Raw genomic sequence first — 12,107 nt, forward strand, 5'->3', positions numbered from 1 at the left:
TGGGAAGTCTCAAGAGGAGTCTTGAGCCGAGGAGTAGGAGTTTCCGAACCTCGCTAAAATCGCTGAGTCATTGTTTGCAATTTCTCTTCCCTATCTCTATTACTTTTATGTTTTGAATTGATTATCTAATTCATTTGGTTATTGCATAATTATTTTAAGAGACTAGTTAGTAATCATATTTATAAATTGCAAAAATTGGCCATTGACTCTATTCACCCCCCCTCTAGAGTCAATTCTTGGGCAACAATTGGTATCAGAGCCTAAACTCTATTAAAGGACTTAACCGTTTTAGAGGACAATCATGACCAACAATGATAGTATCACATTCCTCGAAGGACAACCCAATGATAAACCTCCTTGTTATGATGGAAATGATTATATTTATTAGAAAATTAGAATGAGGGCCTTCCTAAAAAGTATTGTTATTGATTTATGAAAAGTTGTAGAAAATGGTAGTCATATCCTAACTAAAGTTATTGAAAGGAATGAAATTCCTAAATTAAAAAGTGAATGGGATGAAAATGATCATAGATTAATTCAATGTAATGCTTTAGCCATATGTTATCTTTATTGTGCATTGAGCAAAAATGAGTTCAATAAAATTATCTTTTGTAAAACGGCTAAAGAAATTTGGGACTTGCTTGAATTAGCCTATGTTGAATCAAGTCATGATAAGGAATCAAATATAAATGAATCATCTAGCATAAATGAGATACATTATGGTTTTACTAACATTACTAATCATTTGAATGTTATTGGTAGAACTAACTCTTCCACTTATAGTGAAAAAAGTGATGCAATGCAAAAGAAGAGTATAGACCTCCAAGCTTCTAGCAAAGAAGCAAGTAACATCAAAGAGGTGGTCAATCTTTGTCTCATGGCTGACGAAGATGAGGTAAATTCTAACCATTATGATTTTGATGTAAATATTTCCTATAATGAGTTAGTAGATGAGCACAATGAATTACTTGATGCGTTTAAAGAGTTATAAGGTATGCTAGAAAATATGCTTGTAAAATGTGCTTCCTTTAAAAAGGAAAACCATGATCTCATTCAAAGACATGAAAAAGCTCAAATAGAAAATGACTCTTTGAAAAAGGAAAATCATCATCTTATGCAAAAATTAGAAAAGATTCAAATTGAAAATGAGTCATTGAAAAATGAAATGAAATGTGTACTCTCTAAAGAGACATCATCAATTGATCTTGTTTCCGAAAATGAGTCTCTAAAGAAAATCATTAATGATCAAAATAACATTTTAGCAAAGTTTATTGAAGAAAAAGAGAACTTGAGTATTATGTTTAGTAATCAATGAAATGTCTTTTTCAAAAATGAGATAAGGTATGATCCTCATATTAAAAATGCATGCTTGTTGAGAAAAAGAAAGCCTTTGTATGATCACTTTGTCAAGAGTGGTACCCAACCCTCTAAATGAAATTATTGTAAAAGATTAGGACATAAGATTCATGATTGTCCATTTAGAAAGAAGTTGAGGTCAAAGAAGATTTGGGTTCCAAAAGGAACTTATGTTCCATTGCCTAACTCTTATGGACCCAAGAAAATTTGGGTACCAAAAGGAGAATTTGTAACCTTTCCTTGTAGGGTTACTTGATAGCATCTTCTTCGTTAAAGGATAATGAAAACAGCATTATACTTGGGCAAAATCCCAAGGGCAAGGTATTTGGTGAACTACACATAATATTTCCATGCTATGAATTGCTTGATTATTTATTTCATGATTTATTGTTATCATTCATATATTGTGGAAATTTTCTTTTATTGTAATGCAAGTATTCATCAATTATGCAAACTATTTTTAATGCATGATTTTCAAAGATTGAAAAATTATTTTTCATGCATTACATTCATATGAATTACTATTATATTTGGAATGATACATCTTAAATAAGAAGAATTTTTTTTTTTTGAACAAGGGACTTCACTTTCCAATGAGCTAGCATTCCTTATAAATGTAAATTTGTCTATAGAAATAAGTGCATCTTCTTCCAAATTGTTGAATCCTTAAGGATTTCTAAAAAGGGGCACTTTATTCATTTTTGCCTTCCTTGGAAAAATCTCAACGTCATCTCTTGAATTTGATCATGGATAATGCACATGGAATTACATTATGATCCATATATAAAATTATGCTTTCTACTTAACTCTTATTCATTTCGTATAGATCCATTGAATTGAATGTAATCACAAGCTTGTTTATTCCTTAAATTGTCAAATGCACTAGCATGTTAGATCCGCCAAAATTGCAAATTTAAATATTAAGCATGTTAATTGAGATGAGTACCACATTTGTGCATTTTATTAAATTCAAAAAAGAGCCTTATCATTATGTGCTAACTCACAAGGACCCTAAAAGAATGGGGTACCAAAGAATTCCACTTGAGCATATTTGTAGGTTACAGACCTCTTCAATCAAGAACAAGTGAATTCAAATATGGATGGTTCAAGCATATAAGGAGAAATTAAACCAAGATTTCTTCTATCTCACAAAAGGATGAAGGATGCACTACATTGAGAAACCTTGCCAAAGCTAATGGAATTATTTGCTTCGGTAAATGTCCCCTTCTTCATCACAAATGTACTTTTAATTGATAAGCTTAAATGTGACTTAATTGTGCTATGTGATAAGGACTATATTATCATATCTTGTCATGGCATAATTAATATGGATAATGATCTTGACATGAATGCTGCTTGTTGCTAAAAGTGTCTAAGGTATAGATTTTAATAATCTATATGAAAGTAGTTTGTTAAGATACATTGTTAATCCTTAAAGCTACTTCATTTAAAGTTATTCAAATCTATTAAAGTAGCATGTCTTGGATTATGTGACTTGAACATGCTAGCATAAATTTATTGTCAACCAAGACTAAATTTGTAAAAGATATTTGCAATTACATGCCATTAAAGAAAGTTACTTAAAGATTTTTAAAGCTACTTCATTTGGATTAATTTAAAGTAGCTATGTCTAGAAAGTCATTTATGTGCCTTTATGTTTTTAAATATTTCATTTACATTCTTTTGGCATCACTTGCACATAAAATGTGATTATTTGAACTAAAAAGTGTTAGTTCAAATTTGGATAAGAAAAAATCTCTATGGAAGAGCCATCTCATGAGATTTAAGAATGAGAGTTTATAATGCCTTCCTAAGAGTGGATGAATAGTTCACTTCATTATTTTGATCCACCATTGGAGAACATTCTCTATGTGCTTTTTATTGGAACTAATTTTTTTTTGTGGTAGCTACGATATTAACTAGGCTAGACTATTCCCAAAGGTTACACCAAAAAGAAGAAATTGAATACATGTCTTTGTACACATATATCTTAAATTAAAGCAATAAGAATGTTACATGTTTTTACATGAAATGATTTTTATCAAATACATGACTAATTGACTTCATATCTAAAAAAATTTTGAGGAAAAATCACCCGGACTTGAAATGCATAAATTTTGAACTAGATGTTTAAAATTATCTTTCGCCTTATGTGATTAAAATAAGCTCCTAGAGCTCTCTTTGAAGGCTAAGTGATTTTCTCAAGATTGATGGTTTTTGACTAAATTGATATATATGTGCTTTCAAAACCATTCATGAAAATATGTTGATTGATCATATATACTATCATTGGATCAACATTTATGATTTGTGCAAAGAAGCTTATCTCTAGCATGCAAAATAAATTAAAATTAGCATGATGAGTAAACATGATTTCTTCTAGAGTTTAAATTCCTCAAGTGTCATGAAACTTAAATTTCATATATCTATTTAACTCTTTAGTCTTGAGAATATGACATTCAAAGGATATAATGTCTAGCTCAGATGACTAATGTGATATCACAAATGCTATACTATTTTGATATATCCATTTTTAGCACTTTAGAACTTCAAGTGATGTTTTTACATCACTTCTTAAATAATGCATCTAGAAGAGATAATTAGTTCATCCACATGAAAATTCATGTCGCCAATCTCTCACCACATCTCTTAAAGAAGTTATTTTGGTATCAAGACCTAAGTTTTTATGATTTTAGCCATACTTGCTCCTATGTGTTATAATTACATCTCTTTATTGGCTTATATACTTTTGGGAAACCTATGAACTTCAAATAATACATCTTATCATTTCCATTAATGAATTAAGGGTTTTTAAGTATAACTTATTTCATGATATATCTTAAGCATACTTTACCTATCATTGCTTCATTGTTCAATTAGTTGCATAATCATTGAATAATATATGATGTAAATGGAAGCATATTGATAGGGGGAGATTATTGGTAATCTCTTGTGAAGGAATATTGCATGATTTGCTTAGCTTAATTGACTTATCTTGTATTTTATCAAACATGCCTCAAAATGACTTTTTGGTCATTATATTCATTTCTATGAGCTTTCATGACTGTGATAAAATTTCCCTTCTTCTTGAAAATATTAAATAGGAAAAATATTAGAATTGAAGCATACTTAAATTCCTAGATTTGCCTCTACAAAAGTTTTTGCCTTTAGGCTTATTCTAGTTTATGCTTCATTTTTATTTCATATTTGATTATATATACTTTTGTATATGACATGAACCTTAAATGATGATTCGAACTCATGTTGTCAATGAAATTGGTACCTTATGATATAATTGTTTATATGTTACATTGTAAAACATATTATAGGTATTACCACTTAAATGCCATTTATTGATAATCAATTCACTATGCTTAATGATCTATGCTAAATGAAGTTGTCTAGGCCTCCCACCTTTTTGAGATGCCAAAGGGGGAGAGATATGTGATGTGCTAAATGATCTTAAATGCATGTTTATGTCTAAAATGATTTATGATATATCAAGCATGCAATTTTATAACATTATGTTCATTGAATGCACTTTGATAGGGGGAGCATTTTTCAAATGCCACTCCACTTGCTTATGAACACATCAATATTTTGTCATCATCAAAAAGGGGGAGATTGTAGACCTTAAGGATTTCATCCAAGGACAATCTAGTTGTTTTGATGATAACAACCATTAATGGTGTTTAAGAACTAATGTTTACATTGAGTGTTATATAGATTATTCGCATTCAAAGAATGACCTCAATGAAGCTATAAAGATCATTCCAGGTATTTCATTATTCAAGATCACATCAATGAAAGAAATGGATACAAAGAAGACTTGAAGTTGCAAGGAACCAAATGTAAAGTCCATCCAAAGATAGCTTGCACTACAACGAGCAAAGAAAGCAACTCAAAGAAAGGAAGAAAGCGAATCCACCTAAAAGCCTACACGATCATGGACAAAGCGTGAAAAAAGGGGTAGATAGCATGGTGAGTGTTTAGGATTTAATGTCAAAGTATTTATGAATCCATTTGAAGCTCATCTCTATAGGACCATGCATATCATATCATCATTCTTATGCTCCTATATCCATTAACAATTGACTATGCACTTCATTCATATATAATTGCACATGAAGTCATTGCTAAAGAGTGAGTTAGTTCAAGCTTGCATAAGCTTTGAAAGAACTCATCACTTGTGCTACAAATGCCAAGACCATGCACATCAAACATAAAATTCATATTGGTCAACAACTAAGGCATGAAAAGCCTTTATTACCATGAGTTGGTAACAGACATTAGGACCCCAGAATGCGCGTCATGAAAAACTGTGTTTTTGGCTAAGTGTGAAAAATGAATTTTTAAAATAATGATTATTTCAAAATAATTTTTCCCGGTAATAACTCTTTATACTTTAACTAGCCTAAACTGATTTTATCAGAATTTTTGACCAAGTCTACATTGGTCTACATAAGGATTCATTTTTACCAAAACTGTCGGAAATCCAAATTTGTACTAAAACTAAATTTATACATTTTGATTTAGTTGGATTTCAATTTTTTAGTATTTTTTATTGAATCCAAATGGGGGGTACTTCCTTATTTACATTGTAAACTTAAAGTAAATGGACATATAAATATTATAAAGACTTTTACTTAAATGTCTTTACATAAACTATGTGCAGATGTCCTTTACTGAAAGTCCTATGCATAAGCTGTCATCTGTCAAAACTATTAATGCATACGTCGCCCGGTTTGATACACACGTGGACCGGTATCTAGGCAGTAGCAAAACTCAAGAAAAGGCACTTTCATGTCGACTGGATTAAGCATACATCAACCGGTTCATGAAGAATACATCGACCGGTTTGTAGTAGACGTCGACCGGTTAATGCCATACGTCGACTGGTGGTTTATGTCACATGTCGACCGATTTGGTCGCAGCTCTGCAGATTTCAAACTGCAACGGCTCTTTTCTTCTCGATCCTTGTGCATTCAACTCCTAACAGCTATATTGAGCTTGCAAACTCTATAAATAGAGTGGGGAATGTCTTAATAATTAAGAGACATCATTTGAAAGCCTTCACATTGCATTAAAGAGAGCTTTTGTTCTCAAATCTTCTCTTCATCTCTCTCATTCACTCATATACAAATCTTGAGAGATTTAACTAAGGCTTCAAAGGGCTTTTGCTCTAATTCTAATCTTCATAGAGCTTTTGTTCTATTCTACGCTTGAGAGATCTTATTGAGTTCATTAGAGCTTTTGTTCTTCACTTATATCATCTTCTCTCATTCATATCATTTATAGAGTTTGAGCTTCATTGATATTCATATATACTCTAGTTGAGAGCTAAATTTATACATCAATCTTTGAGAGATATTTCTTGTACTTCATCGTTCATATTACTATCAATTGTAAGGGGTTGGTTTGACCCACCGGGTTGGTATGACCCAAAGGAAGACTAAGGGAAGATTGTTCTCTTAGTAAGGCAAAGCAAGGAGTTGCTTCATGTAAAGGTTTGCTCTCCACCCGTAAGGAGAAGCCATAGTAGATTGGAAAGTCTCAAGGGGTCTTGAGCCGAAGAGTAAGAGTTTCCGAACCTCGCTAAAATCGCCGAGTCATTGTTTGCAATTTCTCTTTCTTATCTCTTTTACTTTTATGCTTTGAATTGATTATCTAGTTCATTTGGTTATTGCATAATTATTTTAAGAGACTAGTTAGTAATCATATTTATAAATTGCAAAAATTGGCCATTGACTCTATTCACCCCCCCTCTAGAGTCAATTCTTGGGCAACATATAGTAGTGACCAGCTCTGCCGTGGTACGCGGGGACGGTCGGAGGTTCTGGAAGAACATCTGTACCAGCCGTGGGTAGACTAGCTCAGTGACTGGGGCACGAATAGCTACAAGGCCCCTCTAGATAATATCATGGTAAGCTAATCGGGTCAGCACCGATCTGGAGAAAAAATCTGTGTCGAACACCGACTCTTAATCCACTGCTATATGCGTATATCTAAGCGCAGGCCTATCACGCTCTCAAGCTAGTGGAGCTGGCTGGTGTGGTGGAGATGGTAATGGTGAATGCTCAGCTCCAGCATGTGATGGAGATGGTGATGGTGTAAACGCAGGCTGAGCTGCAGAAGTGGATGGAATATGATCATCCTTAGCCTCATGAGTAGGTGACTGAGGTGGAGTAGGCTGTAATGGCTCCTCCTGTGCATGAGAAGGCTCTGCTGGCTCCTCTATCCTCGGTCTGATATGTCTCTGAGGCCCCTGTTGCCTCTTGGCAATAGTCTTGTGCTTAGTCATAGCCTGAAAAATAATTTAAAAACTTGCAAGGGGAGTTAGTGCTAAAATAAAGAATTGAAGGCACAAATTATAAACATGTTTGTCAAATAAGATAGACAAAACATATAGATGACATGAATCTCTGCAAGTGACAGGATATGAGGCATGCTAAACAATGTAAGTATGAAATGCATCCAATGTGGAGTATCATAGGCATTGGGCATATATGAGATATCATGAACATAAGGCATGATGAATGAAGTGTGTGTATGAGATCTGTGAAATTCGATAGATCATAAAAAGGTTTGAGATCGATCTCAAAATTTCGATCGATCTGAGAAATTGAAAAAGATGAGTTCGATCGATCTTTCAAGATTGATCTAAGATAGAAGTTTGATCGATCGAACTGTGCGAAGATGAAAACTAAAAAGTCATAAATCTGTGACTCTGGAAGCACGGGGCCACACGAACAAGGTCGTTAGCCCATCAACTCATCAAATCCTCAATCCTAGTCACATAGCATTGCCCATACTCCCATAATCAATTCAAAACTCAAAAATATATATAACCATATATACATATATATACACATATATACAAACATGCTTCAAGCTCATCAATGGTGGATTTCATCAACAAAATATCATGGATTTAACATTTAAAACATGTATTGAACAAGTGGAGCTTGAAATGACAAGATGTGGCTCGGATCTTACCTCAAGTCGCGAGAGAAGATGAGAGGAAAATGGAGATGAAAATCCGAGAGGAGAGAGAGAGAATCGAAGCTCACTGGATCTCGTCGGAGGTTCGCCGGAGAAGATGACGATGATGGGGCACAATGGTGACGGGAAGGATGAGGGACAAGGGTTTGGAGGGTTGGATCGATCTAATGAATCGATCTTGAGACCCCAGGTCTATTTTTAAAAATTTCTCCCGATTAGTTCGATCGATCGAACTGAGATTTCAGATCGATCGAACTTTGATGGTCTCTCTTCAAAGTGTTTTTGGAATTTTTGAAATTTTTGAAAAAGTAAAAACTAAAATTAAAAATCAAAATAGAAAATATTTTTGGATTTTTGAAATAAATAAAATAAAATCTTTTTGGAAATTTTTTTTTTTGTTAAATAAAATAAAATCTTTTGTGATTTTTAGAAAATAAAATAAAATAAAAATTTTTATGAATTTTTTTTTTAAAATTAAAAAAAAAAAAAAAAAACAAATTAAGTCAAACAAAGGTCAAAATAGAGAATTGAAGAACTGAGATTGATCTGAACAAAATGTTCGATCGATCAGACAGAGAGCAAAAATATGCAGGTTTTTGGTTCAAAAATTTGGCTAAGTGTTGGAACTTGCAGATCAATTGAACTTTGAAGTTGGATCGATCGAAGAACTTCAGATCGATCTTGAAATGTTTTTGATCGATGAGACAGAGAGCTGAAATATGCAGGTTGATATAGGCTCAAAATTTTTCTAAGTGTTGGAGCATGAGATCGATCAAACTTTGAAGTTGGATCGATCTAAGGTCTTCTGATCGATCTGAGAATAAGTTCGAACGATGGGACAAAGAGGTGATTTGGATACAGGTCGAAAATTTTTCTAAGTGTTGGATGCAGGTGGAAGTTCGATCGATCAAACTTCGCAAGAAATGAAAGTTCATGCAAAATGCTCAATCACAACATAAAAGTTCATGCAATCCTAATCACAGTTCCTAGCAATACATATGAACCAAAAACAAGTATCTAGACTTCGCAAGAAATGAAATTCAAGATAGAAATAAGGGAGGAATAGGATTTTGACACCCTACGAAATGTTTTGCTAGTCTCTAACATCTCTAAAAAGACATTGGGCTCTTTTAGCCCGGATCAAAGATCTTGTAATGCATCCACTCCTTGTTGGGGTGATAGATGCTTTGAATTCCACCCAACAAATGGTTCTTTGAAGAACTTGTTAGATTAAGCTCAAAAGAAACCTTTGATCCCTTGTAAATGCAATCACAACCTTTGGGCTTCCATGCCCTTTCAAAGAAAGAATTTGAAACAAGACTTTGAGAATGCAAGGTTAAAAATGATCCTTTTAAAGTTTTGGTCTTACACAAAAGCTCACTTCTTTGACATTGAAGATCATGACATTTGTCTACAACATTAACCTCACCTTCATATTTGTCAAATGAATTGGGTGTGGGATTAAAGATATTCAACTTCACCTTCATGTGGCTAAATGAGATCTTCATTATCCCCATCCTACAATTGATGTTGGCATTAGCGGTTGCCAAAAAAGGACGGCCAAGGATAACGGGAATTTGGCTTTTAAGATTGGGGACCAGTTCCATGTCAATGACAACGAAATCAACGGGGAAGAAGAATTTGTCAATCTTTATCAAAACATCCTCAATTATATCCCTAGGCTTCTTAATGGATCGGTCGGCAAGTTGTAAAACTACCGACGTCGGTTTCAATTCACCTAGGACCAATTTGACATAAACCGAGTATGGAAGAAGGTTAACACTTACTCCTAAGTCAAGAAGCGCCCGATTAATGATATGATCACCAATAATGCATGAAGTAGTAGGTGAACTGGGGTCCTTAAACTTTGGTAAAGTGTTATGTTGCAAAATTGAGCTTACTTGCTCGGTCAAAACCACTTTTCTTGGTGCTTAGCTCTTGTTCTTCCGTTTTGGGTGCACAAGTCTTTCAAGAATTTGGCATAAGCCGGAATTTGCTTGATTGCATCCAAAAGTGGAAGATTGACTTGCACTTGCTTAAACATTTCCATGATTTCATTGGTTTTTGCCTTTTGCTTATCTTTTGAAATGGATCCTTTTAAGGCATCCGGAAAAGGAACTTTTGGTTCAAACACTTTTTCAGCATTTTCTTTTGAAGTCTCTTCAACACAAGAAGTTTTTAAATCACTTTGTTTCAAATCATTTTTCAACAAAACCTTTTCAAGCACATTTTTTGGCAAATCTTTCTTCAAATCATTTTCAAATCATATTTTGAAACTTTCTCATTCACAAGATCATGTATATGCAATGAATGAGGAATGTGATGTGAAACGGGACGGGTGACAACTTGAGGTTGCACCGGTTCACTCTCTTCATTGGACATTTCAACTTGATTGTCCACAATCCTACCACTCTGCAAGGTAGTCACCGCATTAACATGTTCAATGGTGTGGCCTTTCGATGAGGAATGGGTTTCCACAACACATTGTTGCTTAAGTGGGGCATTCATAGGCATCTTTCCCTTCTCTCTTGCATTGAGAGTGCTAGCTATTTGCCCTATTTGGATTTCTAGCATCGCAATAGATTGAGAGTGGGAATGAAGCAATTGTGTGTTACCCTCAAGAGTGCCCAAAGCATTCGAAACTTTTTCTTCAAATGCGGGACTTTTAGCATTTCCTTGGGAATAAGATTGGTTGGGAAAATGAGAGTTAGCAAATTAATTCCCTTGTGATTGGTAAGGTCTATAACCTTGGGATCCTTGGTTTTAAAGTGGAGGTGGAATGTACTTCCCTTGAAAACCGCCTTGGGAAGGGTTTGAGCCCTCTCTTTGGTTTTTCCAAGAGAAATTCGGATGATTTCTCCAACTTGGATTATAATGAGTACCATAAGGATTGTTCCCTTGGTTCACAAAAACTGCATTGACTTGTTTATTAGGTTCATTTTGCACTTGTCCGTGAGGACAATGAGAAGTAGAATGAAGAACACTAGAACAAGTCATACATATTTCATTTGATGCACGATGAGAATGGTTAGAGAAGGAAGATACTTGGTTCGCCGAGTTTTGGTTAATCAAAAATTGATCAAACCTTTGAGATAAAGACTTTATTTCAGCGGCTATTTCATTTGAATGGTCAACTTGATGTAAGCCAACACTCTTCCTACCTTGTGAATTTCTACCATTCTTAGATGATAATGTTCTATGCAAAGAATTTTCACTCATGCTCTCATAAAGACGCCACACGTCATCCTCATGCCTATCAATGTATGAGCCACCCATGGAAGCATCAAACATGCCTTTGTAATTGTCTGACAAGCTCTCAAAAAAATATTAAACTAATTGCCATTTTGGCAAGTCATGATGTGGACACTTCCTAAGCAATTCATTAAAGCGTTCCCATGCCTCATAAAATGTTTCTCCATCCCCATATGAAAATTCTTGAATTGAGGTTCTCATGGCATTGGTCTTAGAAACCGGATAGTACTTCTTCAAGAACTCTTGTTGCATTTCTACCCAAGAAGTGATTGAAAAAGGCCTAAGATTGTTAAACCAATATTTTGCCTTGTCTTTTAAGGTGAATGGAAAAAGTTTGAGTCTTAAGACCTCTTCCGGCATGTCCATATATTTTACGGTGGAACATACTTCTAGAAACTCATCCAAATGCTTGTAAGGTTCTTCACTTGGAAGTCCATGATAGTTAGGAAGCATTTGAATGGTTTGTGGCTTAATTTCATAGTGATGTGCTCTAAATG

At 34.1% G+C, this 12,107-nt stretch overlaps 1 pseudogene; it reads left to right on the forward strand.

Moving 5' to 3' along the window:
• The first annotated feature begins 11,707 nt into the window (after nucleotides 1-11,707).
• On the forward strand, nucleotides 11,708-11,806 carry LOC132310670 (small nucleolar RNA R71; annotated as a pseudogene).
• The last annotated feature ends 301 nt before the right edge of the window (nucleotides 11,807-12,107 follow it).

Source organism: Cornus florida, unplaced genomic scaffold (assembly GCF_030987335.1).
Source record: "Cornus florida cultivar Cherokee Brave unplaced genomic scaffold, ASM3098733v1 CherokeeBrave_3.0.0_Hap2_Chr05, whole genome shotgun sequence".
NCBI lineage: Eukaryota > Viridiplantae > Streptophyta > Magnoliopsida > Cornales > Cornaceae > Cornus > Cornus florida.